Source organism: Heloderma suspectum, chromosome 11 (genome assembly GCF_057233095.1).
Source record: "Heloderma suspectum isolate Gila_16-S chromosome 11, 16-S_ref, whole genome shotgun sequence".
Classification (NCBI taxonomy): Eukaryota; Metazoa; Chordata; class Lepidosauria; order Squamata; family Helodermatidae; genus Heloderma; species Heloderma suspectum.
This window is the reverse complement of record NC_139468.1, coordinates 3,757,703-3,776,982: the sequence shown is the minus strand read 5'-3', so window position 1 is coordinate 3,776,982 and position 19,280 is coordinate 3,757,703. Positions and strand designations below refer to the sequence as shown.

The window sequence follows — 19,280 nt, the reverse complement described above, 5'->3', positions numbered from 1 at the left end:
TCTTAAAGTGACCACCAAAACTCTGTATGGTGGTGGTGCTGCTGATACAACCCACCTTAGATGAGGGTGCAATCCAGTTGTGGTTCTTTAACCACCAAATGCTTTTGACCAGCCTTCCCCAGCCTGGTGTCTTCCTGGTGTGCTTTCCAATGTTGGCCATTAGCCACAAAGGAAAGCACTTCAAATTATGGGCAAGTTACCCAGGATAAGAGGCACCTGCAGACTTCAATCTTTGCAAGTGGCAAAACTATGAAGGTGCTCACTTCCATAGGTGGCACAGTTGTGCAGTAGCAAAGACATTTTGGAACAAGATCAGCAAAGAGACTGAAAAGATAACTGGCTTAACATTTCTTTTGGATCCTGTAATATTTTTAATCACTTGTACAAAGGATATGCCACATTAATCATTGTGAGCTGACTTGATGTAGGATCATTACTATTGGAGTAAGCCATATGAAATATTGGAGAGTATTATCCATCCCAAAAGTAGCTGAATGGGAAAATAAATGGCAAGAATTTCCTGTCATGTTAAAATTGACTGATGATAGTGGGTTGAAAGAAGGAAGGCAACAATCTGGTAATTTTATTCAGAACTAGATTTTTTTTATTAGTTACTGGCATAATAATGCACATACTTCTACAAGTATGATTCAGAAGTTTACTTTAAAAAAAACAAATTTATTTTCACAAATATGTACATGTACAATGTATATGCACTGGCATTTTTTAAATGTTTTAATGAAATATATATGGAAGGAAACATTTACAGGCAAATGTAGAGACTTAATTTATTAAAGATCCAAGCGAAACCAGAATGCGGCTGGTGGCAGCAACATTTTCTGATTGGGCAAGATTAATGTGGTTGTTTGAATAGTTAATGAAATCATTTGACTGTGAAGATGCTTTTAATGGCAAACATCTTTTGCAGAGAGAATGATTTTGCACATCTTGGCTGTCCCATGCTGTGTATGTTTTAGAGTTTCTCATAGAAGAAGCCTGAGGACAGGAGAGGCATAATAAGATGGTGGCAAAAATGTTGCATGTGAGGTTGAAGAATATGGCTTGCTTCTAGGTTCATGCATTCAACATTTTGATGCATTTTGATCTAGGTTCATGCATTCAACATTCGCCTGGAAGGGAGGGGGAAGGGGCATTGTCAAGGCCATGTGCGGGACATCATGAGTCAGGCACTCCCCACACTGAGGCCAGCTTGCAAAGTCCAATTCACTCTCAGGGCCAAAACAGACATTACTCAAAATCTAAGAACATAAAAGCCCTGCTGGATCAAACCAAGGTCCATCTAGTCCAGCATTCTGCTCACACAGTGGCCAACCCGCTGCCCACAGGAAACCCACAAGCAAGACACGAATGCAACAGCACCCTCCCGCCCATATTCCTCAGCTATCTGTGCCTAGCTATGTCTTCAGTTCATTTTTACTCTAGAGTAGGCAGAGGGCGCCTGATCCAGATCTTAAATGCCCACCCCATCCCAGGCTAGGATCCTAATTCGAATGAGGGGGCTGCGCTTACTCTAACATAAAAATGAAAAAAAAAAAAAACCACATAGCTGCTAGGCACAGATTTAAAGCGATGTCTGTTTTCACCCTTGGTAATGGTGGCTTCAGAACAGACCCAACTGGGGTCAGGAGCATTACTCCAGTAATGGGCTAGTCACCTTCCAAGTGGTGCCAAAGTCTGCTCCTGTATCAGACTGGAGGCAAATGTTTCCAGTTCTCAGCACTGTTCCAGAGGTTCTTCATATATACATAACTTGTTCTCTCTGTTTAGTCTTCCATGCTTCCTTGGGAGTGGAGCATGCTGAGGTCTTGAAGTGCCACCCAGCTCAGACCAAAGCAGTGACTCACCTGCAGGGAGAAAGAAGCTGTTACAGGTTGGGTGGTCTTCCTTGACCCAGATCAGCCAAGGCTGCTGACCTTACAGATGAGAAGACCTGCTCCTGTTATCTATGCATTCACTGAACAAAGGGAGGGGCACCGCTTGACCTTCATGTGTTCAGCAGGAAGTCTGAGCAGAATCTATATGTTTACATGCATAGGGGGTCTCCCTGCCTTCTGCATGGTTCCTGAACACACAGAGAGCCTCTCTGTGCACAACTGGAATATGTGTGCATGGGTGCTTTCACATCTGAGGCTGAGGCTGAGCACAGACACAGCAGGCACGGCCTCTCCTCCCCATCCACATGTTAATGCGAATATGTGGATTGGGCATGCATGCTGCCCTCAACTGCACAGCAGTAGAGTCTGACCTTTAGCCCTTGTCCTGGCCAGTTGCCTCCTTTGGAGATGGGCAACCCATCAACTAGAAACCTCTTGCAGAAAGTTCTTCCCTTTTTGATACCATTGTAGGCTCTGTCGTGGATGGATTTCCAGTGGAATGGGCATCAGACCTTCAAGAAGTTATGGGTTTGGCGCAGGGCTCCAACATAGCACTCCAAGTTTATTTTAAAAGCCAACAATGTGCATTACTTAGCTGTTGCTTTCAAAATTCTGGCATGTCAGTTTCTCTAAGTGTTTTTTTTTACTGGTGCCATTCTTCAGCCAGCTGTTTGGATGACAGCAAAACCCTGGAGGCTCATGTGTTGAAAGGTCATGGTCTGTGGCTTCCTAAAACAGCCAATTCCTTTTTTGTTTTTGTTTACTGTGTTGGATTTCTAGGCAAATCAGTTTGAAGAATTGCTTCTCCCAGCTTTCTGGGACTTAACTTCCTGCTGGGCTAAGCAAAACATTTCTCCAGCTTTCGATTTCACTTCCTTATTGACTTCCTGTTAATGGTTCCAGTTGATTCAAAGTCTAGTATCATTTCAGATGCATTTTATACACAGTTCACCCATGCCTTGTCTTTCCAACTGCCCTGGTATTTTCCCATCCGGGGGAGGGGGGTATAATGGATTATAGCAGTGCTGAGAGTCTGATGGATTGCCCCCCTCCTAATCCATGGTTTGGGGCTGGGGATACTTATGGCTGCTTCTTAATCCATACCTCATTGGATTCCTCCCTCCACCTTCCCTGGCTTCAGAACCAAGACAGATGTGTAAGATATGCACACAGACAAGAGTGCAAGATGAAATTTGGTTCCATGGTGTAATCTTGTTAGATCATTCATAACTTTTTATATGGTGGATCTGGAGGACTTAAGGACAAAAAATATGGGATCTCTTAGGCGTGTGTGGGAAACTGCCATATACATACCTGTCAGGATGAACCCAGAGGGTGATTTGGAAATATAGTTTCCAAATCATGTGAAGTGCTAGTTCCCCTCTACTGAGCACTGGTTAGGCCTCATCTTGAATACTGTGTCCAGTTCTGGGCACCACACTTTAAGAAAGATGCAGACAAACTGGAAAAGGTTCAGAGGAGGGCAATAAAGATGATCAGGGGACTGGAAACAAAGCCCTAGAAGAGAGACTGAAAGAAGTGGGCATGTTTCGCCTTGAGAAGATAAGACTGAGGGGAGATCTGATAGTGCTCTTCAAATACTTGAAAGGTTGTCACAGAGAGGAAGGCCAGGATCTCTTCTCGATCACCTCAGAGTGCAGGACACGGAATCATGGGCTCAAGTGACAAGAAGCCTGATTCAGGCTGAACATCAGGAAAAACGTCCTGACTGTTAAAGCAACATGACAATGGAACCAATTACCCAGGGAGGTGGTGGGCTCTCCCAGAGGCATTCAAGATGAAGCTGGACAGCCATCTGTGAGGGATGCTTTGACTTGGATTCCTGCACTGAGCAGGGGGTTGGACTCGATGGTCTTGTAAGCCTCTTCCAACCTTACTATTCTATGATTCTGTGATGAGTAATGATTGCTCATCACCTTGGCAACTGATCTGGAGTTCACACACTTTGTTCAATACGTACATATGAAGCTGCCTTGCGAGATTGTATACAAATGTGGAAGAGCATATTCATGTAGGAAGGGCATCTGGCACCATTTTGGTTTTTCAGTAGACCCTGGGTAGGTGGTCGCTGTACTTCACCAGCATTTGGTGGTGATGGTGGACTGGATGAAGACTTAGTAGACTGAAGCTGAATACAGGCAACACCAACCTTATGGTAGCACGTAGAAGACGCTGCGTGATCTTGTCGAAACTTTATACAGACTCTGTTATGGTATTCTAGCTAGAGATACATTGAGTCTTTATAATACTGGGTTCATGATGACAGGACCAGTTGGGATCTGGTCCAGAAAAATTGGCCTCAAAAAGGGGAGCAGGAAAATGTGCAGAAAAGAGAAACCAAGATGACCATAGGGTTGGAGAAAAGGCTAAAGCGTTGAAGGGCTTTCTAGTTTAGAACAAAGATAACAAAGTGAGGCATGACAGAGGCATATAAAATTATGCACAGTGTAGAGAAGGTGAATAGGAAGAAGTTTTTCTCCCTATCTCACAAATGCTGGGAGATTCAGGACAAATAAAAGGATGGACGTCTTCACACAGTGCATACTTAAACTATGGAATTTGCTGCCCGAAGATTTAGTGATGGCTACCAACTTGGACGGCTTTAAAAGGAAATTAGAAAAAATCATGGAGAATAAAGTTATCAATGGCTGCTAGTCATGATGGCTATATATTCCCTCCAGTGTCAAGGGCAGTATGCCTCTCAATACCAGTTGCTGGGAACATAAGGAGGTAGGTGCTCTTATGCTCACATCCTGCTTGTGGGCTTCCCGTGGTTGGCCACTGTGTGAACAGAATGCTGGTCTAGAAAGACTGCTTCACATGATGCATCATTATTGTGTTAGGATTCTTATTGTGATTTGGGAGAGGACCATAGTTCAGTGGCGGAGCAACTTGCTTTGCATGCAGATTCAATTCCCAGCTGCTCCAGGTAGGTCTGGGAAAGAATTCTGCCTGAAACCATGGAGAACCATTGCTGCCAGTCAATGTCAGCAATGCTGGGCTAGATAGATGGATACACTGACTCGGTATAAGGCAGTTTCCAACGTTCTTCTGTTCCAACGTTCTTATGTTCACACTGGAAATAGTCAGATTGGAGAGCAGCAGATCAATCTATAAAATAAATGAATTATGGAATTCAATGCCACAAGATATAGGGCAAGTTTGGACAACAAGCTGATCCACCCTGATGGGATCACTAGCTTGGATGGATTGAAAAGAGGCTCAAATTCATGGAGAAGTCTATCAGCGGCTATTAGTCATGATGGCTAAATGCAATTCCAGCAGTTGGAGGCTAACCACTGGGGTGGGGAAAGCTATTGCTTTTATAACCTCTTTGTGGGCTCCTCAAGAGGTTTCCCACAGTGGCCAGTGAGATGCAAGGTGCTGAATGAGATGGACCTTCGATCTGGTTGAGCAAAGCTTTTCTTACGTTCTTTCGCTAAAGTACCACTCATTTGTTGTGTTTCTTACTTGCCAGCTTGAAATAACTTGCCAAAATAGGAATAGGTATCTAATTTAGCTGCAGCTCAGATGTTAGTTAAAAATGGAATCCTTGGATTCATCTGTTTTCTTTCATTGACTCCAGTGGTTGATGTGGGAATTCAGACTAAGGCTGCAGTCCTATGCTTGCCTACCTGGGAGTAACCCAACTAAACACAGTGGGACATACTTTGGAGTAGACATGCATAGGCTTGGAGTGTACATCTTCCAAGTTTTGCAGAGATGCATATGAGTTTTTAATTGTATGAAATCCAAAACTGAAGAACAGCCAAGTTTGAGAATAGCTGGTCTTCCTATTGTTGATCCTGATATTCAACAAAAGCTTTTATTATAGGTATGTAGGCAGTTTCATGCAGATATATCATTTATGTTACAGCTTCTTCTCCATATCCTTAAATAATTCTAAAGCAGGCACCCAGCTTTTTGCACATATCAAATGAAACTGGTCAGAAACTATAATGTTTTTGAAGAATACTTTAGTCTCTCTTGCATGGGGTTGAGTTGTTTTGTTTTTTGGCCTCCCCCATTTTTTTTCCCAAAACCCAACAGAAATGTTTGTGTGCAAAGCCCAAGCTGTTTCCCATTTAGTGGATGAAATACTCCCACTCAAGAAAACACACCCAAAATGTTAGTGATTTGTATGCTTAGAATAAAATCTCAATGACTACAGAATGTTATGCATTCCACTTCCTTTCCCCCCATTAAAGACAAATAAAAGTCAATGAAATTCTGGTTTTGCCTCTGCTGGGTGTAACAATCCTCTCCTTTTTTTGCCTCTTAGATTCACAACAGGAGAAAGAAAATAAAGGGATTGTCAGAACATCTCCGTGTGATAGTCTGAGGAATTTGTTAACTGGGACACACTTTGCCGAAGGACCCTGCTGGCCACTGGATTCCCTTGCCGTGCGGATGTCACCAGGAACCTGCCAGGAGGAGGAAGCGCCTTGCGTAAAGCCCGTGTCTACTCTGCCAGGTATTGAGTGATGCGGAGAACTGGGCGAAAGGAAGAAGCAGAACCTGTGGGATGGATCAGGGGAGAAGCAGAAGGATTTCTGGGTCTGCTTGTCCAGGAGAGGTGGGGAGGGGCTGTAGCTCAGTGGCAGGGAACTAGCTTTGTATGCCCAGCATCCCAGGCTCAGTTAAAGGGATCCTGTAGCAGGAGATGGGATGGACTCCTATGTGCCTAAGACCCGGGAAAGCCGTTGTTAGTCAGACAACACTGGGCAGATGAACACATAGTCTGGCTTGGTAGAAGGCAGCTTCCATTGTCTCACGAAGAGGTCTTTCCCATCACCCATTGCTCCCTGATCTTTTTAACTGGAGATGTCAGGGATTGAACCTGGGACCTTCTGCATGCCAAGTGTGTGCTCCACCACTGAGCAGGGATGTCAGAAAAATCTGCAACGGAACCAAATGTGTTCAGATTTTCATGAATCCAACACGTGGATTCTGCAGAGGATGGCTTTTTACCTGTTGGGCAGATTCCGCACACTTGCGGGCTAACTTTCCCGAATTTTGCACAACTTTCATGGTAGGAAAATATGCAAAATTAAAAAAACAACCCAAAATGCACATTTCCCCTGTAAGCTAAAGTGTGAAAATGCCCATTTTGGAGGGATTTGTGCATTTTCACACATACAAAATTGTGCAAATTCAGTTACAGGAAAAAAATCCTATTCCAGCGATGGGCAGACCACGGAACGAAAGGCACCTGACAATCCACGAAACACAGGCGGAACAGGTTTCACACAATGCGTTCGTCCCTACCACTGAGCTCTATGGTTTGTTTAAGCGTTGGAACTGGACTCATCCAAGCCTTACCCTCATGTTTCTATAGGAGTCAGGGATCTAGCCATGCCTCCTGAGAGGAGGGAGGCTAGGGCAGGGCAGCGATTCCTCCAGAGATGCAACAGGCACTGTCCTCTGGGGCTGGGCCATTCTGCTGAGTTGCTGCATTGGGAAGGATGGGCTGATCCAGTCACACCCAATCCAGCAGATTTAACTCTGGTAGAGGCTGATAGGCAGGAGGTGAGACAAGAAGAGTGCATCGTGCAGAGCTGGGCAGCCCTTCTTCTCTGCAGGGAGCTACTTTGGGCTCACAGGAGCATTTCATGATGTAATTCATGTCTATGTTTCCCTCACTCCCCACTGCAGTACACAGGTTGGGAACGGCCATGCTGGACGGGTTGTGTGCTTAGTTGATGAGAGCAGTTGGTTCATAGGGCATCTCTAGGTAATATTTCCGAGAGCACAACCCATCTTTTCTTTTTAAAACCCTCGCACAAGCTTTGGAGAATTGCATCCGTTTCATGCACAAAATCCAATAACCCTGACGGGGGATGTGTAACTACTGGAACTCAAGGAGTGCTACTTTCTGCAAAAGCATCCTGGCTTTGGACTGTCTGTATTTCTCCTTGTTGCCCATTGGAGGGGGGGAATGGCCCACAGACCTCCAGAAGTTGCCCACCCCTGCTGTTGCCCACCTTGCAGCCTGAGCATATGCTGAATTAGGGCGTCTGATGGAAACCCTCTCCTTAGAAACCTCTGTCAGCCTTCGCTGTCAGATCTGGTTAAAGAATCGTTCCTCAAATATCCAATTACTTAGCTTATTTTCTAGGCCAGTGCTTCATCTCTAAGCCCAATTTAAAAAGTTAAAGCACCTCAATTTTGGAAGAACATCTTGTCTGATGCTCATTTGGCCTGTGTTCCTGTGTGCAAGCTTTTTATGGAATGTTGCATAATCTGAAAGAATTGGGCCATATAGATCTCTTAAATGGAGCACCCGCATTAGCATGAATTTTTAAGGACGCTTGCCATCCTCCAGTGGCTCACTCTTTCTCTGCACATCTAGGGGAAGTGACATAAAATATTTACTCCCTCTATTGATTTTACTGTTGTTCCCTCCTTTCTGGAGTAATCAAAGTGGCAGGGATCTTAATCATGGTTTTCAATGCAGCTGCTTAATTTCATGGCAGAAATAATGCCCCCCTTTGAAAGGGCACAGAATGTATTTTTGTCTCCTACAACTGGAGCGAATTAAAAATAATTGTTCAATGTGACTGGTTATCAGGCGTGGGGACAAATAACAGGGAAGCTGTCTTGTCCTCATGGCCTCGTTGGCTGCTGTGGGTACCTGGGTGCAAGGCGAGACGGACTTTGGGTCCGATCTGGCTGGGCTGCCTTTGGGGCTTTATGCAGGCCACGCCCCCTTCCCTGCCACCCCACTGCTGGTCCTTTTCTGGCTTCTCAGCTTTTGCGTGTTTTTTCCCCCCATTCTAAAAGATTGAAGTGCCTCTTAAAGAGCTTTAAGCCACATAGGTTGGTGTTTTGGGGACCTTTGGCCACACCCCTTTTGCCTTTAGCCACACCCACCACTGGAATGCGGCCCCCTGGAGCTTCTCCAAAATGCAGTTCAGCCCTTGGGCTGAAAGGGGTTCTGCACCCCTGTCTTACGTCCTTAGTCCCTAATTGTACCACCAGCCACTCACCAGAGGGAGGAATCTCAAACTGTGGGTGGTTGTGAGCTCTGGCAGTTCTCCATTCAGCATTGTCTGTTAGAAGGTAATGGAGGAAGCGGCCAGATGGCCTATATGCTTCCAAGCTCAATTCAAGGTGTTGGTTTTAACCTATCAAGCCCTACATGGCTTGGGACCACAGTACCTGATGGCACGCCTCTCCGGAAATGAACCTACCCATTCTCAGCATCTAAGGTCCTCCTCCGTGTGCCTCCTCCAAGGGAAGCTTGGAAGGCGGCAACAAGGGAGAGGGCCTTCTCAGTGGTGGCCCCTCATCTATGGAACAAGCTCCCCAATGAGGTCTGCCTGGCACCAACATTGCTATCTTGTTGGCGCAAGGTTAAGACCTCTCTCTTTTCCCAGGCATTCGGCAGCACAGGATGAGTTTTAATTGGTCCTAGATGTGTCTTTAGTTATGACTGACTGTTCAAAGTTGGTTTTAGTTATATGTTTTTTGTGTATGTCGTCTGTGGGCTTTCATGTAAATGGCTTTTAAACGTTTTATATCGTATTTAAAGTTTTGACTTCTGTAAACCCCCCAGAGAGCTTCGGCTATGGGGCAGTGTAGAAATGTAACAAATAATAATTTTAAAAAGGAAGAGACCAGAACCAGGACTCCAGGCCTATCGTAAGGGACAGAGCTTGTCCTGCAGCACCTGAACCGCTGCCCTTGGGTGCAGTGGAGGACACCATCCCGTTGGCAGCACTGAAGCAAGATTCCCTCGCCAGCCCAGTTGGCTTCTGTGCATGGAATGGGGGGCGGCACCATCTTCTTCCTTGCCTCAAGCTGCAAAATGTCTTGGGCCAGCCCTAATATAGAACATGGTAGGGAGAACAGGGTCGTTTCTTTCCCTGGGGCACTCAGGTCTTCCATCCAAGCTAAGATTTGCAACATTGTCATCATCATTACTACCACCACCACCGCCACCACCACCACCATTACTCTTGTTATCATTATTAATAATTATTAATTATATTTTAATTAATAATAATAGCACTCCTGTTCCTATATAATTCAAAGTGCTGGATTTGATCAATAAAATCCTGTACAGTTTGAGTCCAAGATATCTAAAAAACTGCCCGCCCCTATGTGAACCTGCCCACTCTTTAAAATCAGCACCAGGGCCCTGCTCTGGGTGCCATTCCCCTCCAAGGTGAGGGGGATAGGGACTGGGCTCAGGGCCTTTACAGTGGCGGCACTCTAGTTCTGGAATGCTCTTCTCAGAGACACTTGGATATTGCCTACTTATGATCCTTTTGGTGCTCGGCGAAGGCTATTTTACTCTCTCCACCTCTTAACAGATGATTTATTTTATTCTTGTTATTTCTCTGTTTTTACCACTGTGATGTTTGGGGGATTTTTAATATTTTAAAGTTGGTTGATTTTATCAGTCTTTAGCTGCCTTGGAAGCTGTTGTTGGAAGGTGGGATAGAGAGATTTAAAAACACAAACCAAAAACAAGAATATTCCTTTTGAGCTTCCACTCCCCTAATTACTATGCTGAGCATCCTCTGTCTCTGGCTGTGGATTTGCCTCCCCTGTTGGGGAGGAATCTAACATAATTCTTAGCTTCCTGGTTAGAAGCAAACAGGTTTTGTTTAGGTTCAAAATGCTCCTAATGCGGGAGTGCCTTTCCAGACATTGTGTGCCAGTGAGGGTGTTGCTAGGCTCTTAAAAGAGCCAGGAACCACGCCCACAGGACAAAAACCTGCATAAAATCTGCATATGCTAATTTATATCTATTTATGCACATTCAGAAATAATTACTAGGATTTGTTTAAATTTTACAGGAGGCAAAGCCAGTCAGCTAATTTCTCATCCAAATCAGTGGAGATGAAATAAGTTCTTCAATTAATTTGCACCCTCACCCAAACCATCGCAAAAGCAGATAAAGTTTTTTTTTTCCTAAGCTTGATTATCATGCAAGGGAACATTTTGTTGGGGGGTGTTGCATCATGTGGGGAGGGGAGAGTTAACCCTTTCCTTCTGAGCTGCAATCCCCTTGAAAATTGCCCCCCAGTTGGCAATTAAGCTGGAACAAAATCACTCTTCCATTGGCACCAATTGGCACCCAGGGCTCTGTAGAATAGATCTGGGGGCCCGAGAAATAGATTTGGGACCCAAGCCTAGCAACATTCCTGTGCAACGGTATTGACAGTCATCTCTGTCGTGTAACTCAAGTTAAAGGAAGCCAGATTCCGGCTGAACATCAGAAAAAACGTCCTGACTGTCAAAGCAGTACGACAATGGAACCCATGACCTAGGGAGGTGGTGGGCTCTCCCACCCTGGAGGCATTCAAGATGAGGCTGGACAGCCACCTATCAGGGATGCTCTGACTTGGATTCCTGTATTGAGCAGGGGGTTGGACTCGGTGGTCTTGCAGGCCCCTTTCAGCCCTGCTATTCTATGATTCTAAACTCTTCATTTCCTAGGTAGATATATAACTGCACTTAGGACATAAAACTGCAAGTGATCATAAAACTGTGCTGGCAGGGAATGATGGGGTTTGTAGTCCACATCTGGAGAGTGCCAGGTTGGGGAAGGCTGGCCTTACACCTTGTAGCCTTTTGAAGCTAATAGCTAGGAGGGAGTTAAAAGGCTCCCTGTAATTCAAGCACTGTGCAGAATCTTTCTCATGGGGACTGTACTCTTGTTACAGATGTGAAAGAGTAACTTGATGGCTTTTTAGCACGTAAGGTGATAGATGTTTATAATAAGACTAATACTAATTACAATCACTTTCTAAATAACCCCAGCAGGGCTCCATGGTGCTGTTTTGCTCTTTTGTGTACATGTAATATGTGAAATTGTCTTCGCTTTCTTGCCCACTCTGTTTGTCAGGTAACTATATAATTTTTAAAAAGTCAAGATCTTTAAAAAGAGGCTGCCAACTCATTACAAAAATTAGTTGAGTAATCATTTGCCTTCTAACCAATTAATTGATAGCATTTCAGTACATTTGCACATACTTGCATTTTGTTGTTGTTGTTCAGTCGTTCAGTCGTGTCCGACTCTTCGTGACCCCATGGACCATAGCATGTCCATGGAGCCACGCCTTCCTGTCCTGCGCACTCTCCCGGAGTGTGCTCAGGTTCATATTCATTGCATCGGTGATGCTATCTAGCCATCTCATCCTCTGCCATCCCCTTCTCCTTTTGCCTTCAGTCTTTCCCAGCATCAGGGTTTTTTCCAGAGAGTTTTCTCTTTGCATTAGGTGGCCAAAATATTTGAGCTTCAGCTTCAGTATCTGTCCTTCCAGTGAGCAGTCAGGGTTGATTTCCTTTAGGATGGACTGATTTGACCTCCTTGCAGTCCAGGGCACTCGTAAGAGTCTTCTCCAGCACCACAGTTCGAAAGCATCAATTCTTCGGCGCTCAGCCTTCCTTATAGTCCAGCTCTCACAGCTGCACATTACTACTGGGAAAACCATAGCTTTGATTAGACGGACCTTTGTTGGCAAGGTGATGTCTCTGCTTCTTACTATGCTGTCTAGGTTTGCCATAGCTTTCCTCCCAAGGAGCAAGCGTCTTTTAATTTCATGGCTACAGTCACCGTCTGCGGTGATCTTGGAGCCCAAGAAAGTAAAATCTGTCACTGCTTCCATTTCTTCCCCTTCTATATGCCAGGAAGTGATAGGGCCAGATGCCATGATCTTAGTTTTTTTAATGTTGAGTTTCAAACCAGCTTTTGCACTCTCCTCTTTCACCCTCAACAAGAGGCTCTTGAGATCCTCTTCACTTTCTGCCATTAGGGTGGTATCGTCTGCATATCGGAGGTTGTTGATAATTCTCCCAGCAATCTTAATTCCGACCTCTGATTCTTCCAACCCAGCATTTCTCATGATGTACTCTGCATATAAGTTAAATAAGCAGGGTGACAATATGCAGCCTTGTCGTACTCCTTTCCCAATTTTGAACCACGCGGTTGTTCCATGTCCGGTTCTTACTGTTGCTTCTTGACCCTCGTACAGGTTTCTCAGGAGACAGGTAAGGTGGTCTGGTACTCCCATCACTTTAAGAATTTGCCACAGTTTGTTGTGATCCACACAATCAAAGGCTTTAGCGTAGTCAATGAAGCAGAAATAGACGTTTTTCTGGAATTCTCTTGCTTTCTCCATGATCCAGCGAATGTTGGCGATTTGATCTCTAGTTCCTATGCCTCTTCGAAACCCCGCTTGTACTTCTGGTAGTTCTCGGTTCGCATACTGCTGAAGCCTAGCTTGTAGGATTTTGAGCATCACCTTGCTGGCATGTGAAATGAGCGCAATTGTGCGGTAGTTTGAACACTCTTTGGCGTTGCCCTTCTTTGGAATTGGAATGTAAACTGACCTTTTCCAGTCTTGTGGCCACTGTTGAGTGTTCCAAATGTGTTGGCATATTGAGTGCAGCACTTTAACAGCATCATCTTTTAGGATTTTAAATAGCTCAGCTGGAATACTGTCATCTCTGCTAGCTTTGTTGTTACTAATGCTTCCTAAGGCCCACTTGACTTCTCTCTCGAGGATGTCCGGCTCAAGTTCAGTGACCGCACTATCATGGCTATCAAGGACATTACTATCATGGCTATCAAGGACATTACTATCATGGCTATCAAGGACATTACTATCATGGCTATCAAGGACATTAAGATCTTTCCTGTATAGTTCTTCTGTGTATTCTTTCCACCTCTTCTTAATCTCATCTGCTTCTGTGAGGTCCCTGCCTTCTTTGTCCTTTATCATGCCCGTCTTTGCACAAAACGTTCCCTTGAGATCTCCAATTTTCTTGAAGAGATCTCTAGTCTTTCCCATTCTGTTGTTTTCCTCGATTTCCTTGCATTGTTCATTTAAGAAGGCCTTCTTGTCTCTCCTTGCTATTCTCTGGAACTCTGCATTCAGTTGGATATATCTTCCCCTTTCTCCCTTGCTTTTTGCTTCCCTTCTTTCCTCAGCTACTTGTAAAGCCTCATCAGACAGCCACTTGGCTTTCTTGCATTTCTTTTTCTTTGGGGTGCATTTTAAAAACATTGAAACACGTGTAAGATAAATTACCATTTAATAAACAAAGGCTACCATTTCTGTTATTAAATGGGAAACCTATCTCTGTAGTTTTTCTTGTTTTAATTTCCTTTTACAAGAACACACCTGAACCAAAGTAGCGTTACAAACAACCAACATATAATCCCCCAACATATAATTCCATCAGTCAATGAACACAAGGTTTAATTTGTTAATATATGGAATAAACCAATTAAAGCTTGCATCCCTATTAAAAAGCCATCTAAAACCATTTAAAACCCTGTAAAACAAGGGATTGCAAATACCTCCATCATCTCTGACCCCTAAATGCTTGCTTTATTGTTAAATGTATGTTCCCTTGGGATTGTTTGGTTCATGAGCTGAATCCACATATATGAGCTACCAATCCAGCTGGATTTAAGCCTCCTGCGTCAGAACGTCAGGTCATGGAAGCCTTGGGCTGGCCGACACACTCCTGCCGGGGGCCTGTTCCTGGAGCCCTTTTCATCACTGTCACACTGACAGGAGTTTGGATGCCTCTGGTGCTGCCTTGCGTCCGCTGAATTCTTGGCCCCCTTAGCAGGACACTGAAATGCAGCGGGCCTGCCATCACGAGGAAGACTTTGCACTACCGTGCCAGGATAACATACCATTCAGGGCAGCCATGTTCCAGAGATGAAAGCCCATCTCAATTTGGTATGGGAGTAGTTTGTTGCAAGCCTGCTTTTGCATGATGTTTGAATCATTGTTTAATTATTAATTAGTATCAATAATAATAGTAATAATGTTCCCTGCCCCCTTTCTAGGCAAAGCTTCATATTCCTGCCCCTGTTGCCCCACCCCTGGTAGCTACTTGGCTACATGCCAACATTGGGTGGCAGTCAGAGGTGTGTAGCTCCCGTGAGGTAACATGAGGTGTCCTACGCAGGTGGCATAGTCTGGGGATGGAGGTATGAGAATTTTGTTTCAATTTGCGAATCACTTGGAAATGCCCCCTTTGCAACCCTGAATGCGAACAGGAATACATGTTCTCTGAAAATGTTCACAAATTCCTGAACTTACACTTGCATTTGCAAAATGCACACCTTTCTCAAAATGCACAGCTTTCCCCATCCAAACAAACTGAGAAACAGGTTGCAAACGAGAATGGGAGCGAGCCCAACCAAGCTTTGAAGTAAATTTTGGAGAATTTCAGCAAGCCTGAGCATCTGTGGCCTCCCATCTGGGGCATTATTAAGAGCGGCATACTGGGAGACCGATCCAAGTCGTGGGACAAGATTCATCCACTAGGATGTCTATTCCAATGAACTGAATAGGAGTAAGTTCCCGTTCTTTTCAATGGAGCATATGTAAGGAAACTTGCCAGTGGATCATGGCCCATTCCAGGAAGTAGGACACCACTTAGATCTACTCCCTTGGGCAGCAAATGCTTATAGCATTTGACTATCCTTGTGCAGAAAGAAGATGTACTGATGAATCTCTGGGTGGTTTGCAGTAAATAGGCAAGGTTTCCTGTCTCTCCTTTTTTTTTTTTTTAACAATAGCTATTTTAAAAGGCTTCCTCCCATCTCTCTCTCTCTCTCTCTCTCTCTCTCTCTGAAGAAAGTGTGTGTGGGGGAGGGTAGGAGAGGGATTTTGTATGGATGGACTATGAGCTCTGTCCTGGCACTGCAAACACATTCCTGGGCCAAGCATATGCTCAGAAGCACCCTGTTCCTGAATTCTAAGTGTGTGTCACACTCCACACCCCTGAGCTGTTTATCCTCTGGCTTCATATTTATATGCCATAGAATTTTGCCATCACTCTTTCCATCACACCCCAACCATTTTTGCTCCTTGGGAACATTTCCAAGAACCAGGAAGAAACAGCACATGATGAGTTTGTGTTATCTAAATTTGGCATTTGTCTGTTTCTTCCCAAAGTTCTGTTCCTTCCAAGCAGAAAAGTGTGTCAGCATTTGGAATGACATCAACTCTGTGAAAAGTGGACGACTAGCTATTCTTGATGGTCCTGAAATGGCTGGAGAGACGTGCTTGGACGAAGCCCGACCGACCACCTATTGAAAGAGGCACAAAAGCTGTTAAAACATTACACATATGGAAGTTATGCGATTACCCAAAATTCTGCACCACTCCCTAGCATGGGATTCTGGCTATGTTTACCCTTAGTTTTGCTGGGTGTGTTATCAGCTTTCTTGGGTCAGCTGTTCTGGTGTTTCCAGGAGCTCCCACTAAGTAGCCGATGACCCAGAATGGCAAAGATGTGGGAAATAGCCATAACTTTAATTGGGTTAATCAATTCAAGATTCAAAAACTGGATTTTAATTGGAGCTTTTTTGCTCTGTAGTCAGAAAACAAACTCATTTGTTTCCGCCCCCATCCCCAAGACCCACTGTTTTGTTTCAAGGGGACACTGGAATATAGGAACAGAGGAAGCTGCCTTACACGGAGTCAGACCCTTTGTCTGCCTAGCCCAGTAGTGTAACAAATGTAATAAATAATATTTATATGCAGTGTAATCAGTGCAATCAATAGTATTGACTGCTTTGCCTGGCAGCAGGTCTCCAAGGACTGTGGTAGGCGACTCCCCCAACCCCAACAGTGCCAATAGGAACCAGAAAAAACAGCTGTAAGGTTGGAAACCAAAGTCAAAAAAGAAACCGCTGCACCAGTTGAATTCCCAACGCGTTTCAACACTTGGTCTTTATCAAGGGAAGGACTCTTGGAGATTCTTTTGGAGGATTCCCTCTCCATTGCTTCGTATCAAGGTTTTTCCTTTGATGAAGACCAAGGGTCGAAACGCGTTGGGAATTCAGTTGGTGCAGCGGTTTCTTTTTTGACTTAGTCTTCCCCAGCCCCACCTGGAGATGCTGGGGATTAAAGCAACATGTGTGCTCTTCCAGGGAATTACAGCCATCCCCTGCCCTTATTTGGTTTTCAGTTCAGGGGGACTGGCTTCGAAGGAGACATCTTTCGGGCCCTCTTTTGGTTTTTGATAGTGCAGCACAGGGATGCTGAACTTCTTTCAGGCTGAGGGCCAGATTCCTTTCTGCAGAAAAGGAGGCCATGTTCCAGTGGTGGGCAGGGCTGAAGGCAAAAGGGGCGGGGCCCCAAGCCAAAGGGGCGGGGCCCCAAACACCGGCATCTTGTAGCTTCAAGCTCCTACTGCCAGTAACTAAGTCTTCGGAGAGGCCTTTTGACCATTCAGAATGGGGAAAAACCTGTGAGTGCTGAGAAACCACCAAGTGATTAGTGGTCGGGAGGAAAGGGGACAGTGGCGTGGCCATCTGGGACCCCCGAGAGGGCTGGTTTGGCCTCTGGGCCTGGGGTTCTGCCCTCCTGCAGTAGCATCCCATTCTTTGGGCTGGCTTGAGTTATCTGGGCCAAATCTGCTGGGCAAGGCACCTGCTCCTTTGCTTCGTGGCGCACTTGCGTCCTGTGCTGACATTCACATGGTGGGGACTTGGGATCATCCTGGCATGATCTGCTCCTTCACCCAGCCACATCACCTGACCTGCACGGACTAGATTTTGTCCTGTTCCACTGTCCCCTCCCTTCACAATCAACACATTCTAGGAAACAAGGCTTCGAGCTACACTTCTTTACACATGCAGATTCTAGGAAACTCTCAGCTAATCCACACATCTCTGAATATCAGTAGAGGAGTTAGAGGAGTTGCTAGCAGCCTGGGCAAGAACTTCTCGGCCAGATTAGCTTCGTAGGGATGCCCCTCTGTTAGGGTGGCTCCCTCCTATCTTGGCTTTCACGAGTGACCAACCTGGCAGACAGTCTGAGCCCAGCCTCTAACTTTTTCCTCTTTGCTCTGCGACAGACCCTAGCATCCCTCAAGTCATGCCCCTTGCTCTCTTCCTTCTCCTCCAAAAACTGGGTTCTTATGGTGGAGGAAAGCGAGCGGGCGTTCAGGCTGAACCATCTGTGTGTCAAGGTCTTGGGAAGAAAGTCTTCCCGAACCTGAGCAAACCAGGGAGGGTGCCTCCCCGTTCTGGCTGTTCCCCTTCTGAATCTGAGTCTGAGCTGCCAGACATCTCCACATGTGGAGATTCATTCCTGACAGATTTTAGGTTGGCATGGGAGGGGGAGTGTGTCCCTGCAGAGGCCGAGTCTGCATGCACTGATATTGTAGTGTGCAAATCAAGCCTATGCACCTTGAGCTCTATATGCAATAGGAGGACCATAGTTCTGTGGTGGAGTGCCTGATACGCATGCAGAAGGCCCAGGCTCAGTTTCTGGCATCTCCAGTTAAAAGGATCAGGTAGCGGGTGAGACCCTGGAGATATGCTCCAGGCAGACAATACTGGGCTAAATGGACAAATAGCTTGACTTGGTAGTAGAAGGCATCTTCCTGTGTGCTAGAACTCAAGGGGGCCAGTGCAATTGTGGAATCCAGTGTGTAAATACATCCTTTTTTGAAGAGCAGCATAGGGCTAGTGTGGTCTGCAATTGTAGAGGTTGACTTGTAGGTAGGGAAGTCAGAGATCCACGACGGATTCAAATGAGTTTGGGTTTCTGTGAATCTGACCTGCAGATTCTGCAGCAGACTGGCTTTTTCTGAGTTGCAAGGTTCCTGCAGACTTGCAGACCAGCTTTTAACTTTGGGGGGGATTTGCGCTAACTTGCACCTGTGCAAATGCACATTAGCGCTCATGCATACTTGCATAGATGCACTAATCCACATCGGGTAATCTGAATGAGTGGATGACAGAACAAAAGACACCTGACAATCCATGAAGCACAGATGGAACGGATTTATCAAAATCTGTACATCCCTGGATGGACAGCCCTGCTTTGTGTCTGAGGGAACTGGAGTTGATGCCTTCCTCCCCGCCTCCCCAATTCAGTTATTCACCTTAAATCTTAGAGTGGTTGAAATGCCTATTCTGCCTATGCATAATGCAATGGGAGGAAAATGCCAGACATAAAATTTTGGATCATTAGAATTTGTCTTTGCCCTCGCCCTTTTACAGTTGCCAGAAAAGAACTCCTAAGTGACTCGAAGCTGCAAACGAGCTGTGGAATTAAATGCTGGTTGAGCCTTTTGTTTAAACGGGTTACAAGGGAGCGTTCTCAGTCTGGGCGCTCTCTTGTTGTAGCACCTTCAGTGAGCAGTCCTATCAATCCATTGACTAGATTCGGCAGGGACCCATTATTGCTAGCTGAAATCTACACAAAAATGGGTTTGGGGATGCTTCAGATAATTTTCTCCTGGGGAGTTTCTCACATGTGTATAAGCCCTCCTTCCAAAGGACTTCAGGTGTCATGTATTTTGCAGAGTCAGTTTGTCTGACCACACCTGAGACGGAAGGCAACTGCAAGCTTTAAACAGGACCTT

General features: G+C 45.3%; 1 protein-coding gene across 1 annotated transcript in view; it reads left to right on the top strand.

Annotated features, from left to right (window-relative positions):
* Nucleotides 1-19,280, top strand: part of TLN2 (talin 2) — a 215,501-nt gene that overhangs the window by 62,770 nt on the left and 133,451 nt on the right. Inside the window, exon 2 of the mRNA XM_084816675.1 lies at nt 6,199-6,390. The gene's annotated coding sequence lies outside the window, so the exon portion shown is untranslated. The remainder of the gene's footprint in view (nt 1-6,198; nt 6,391-19,280) is intronic.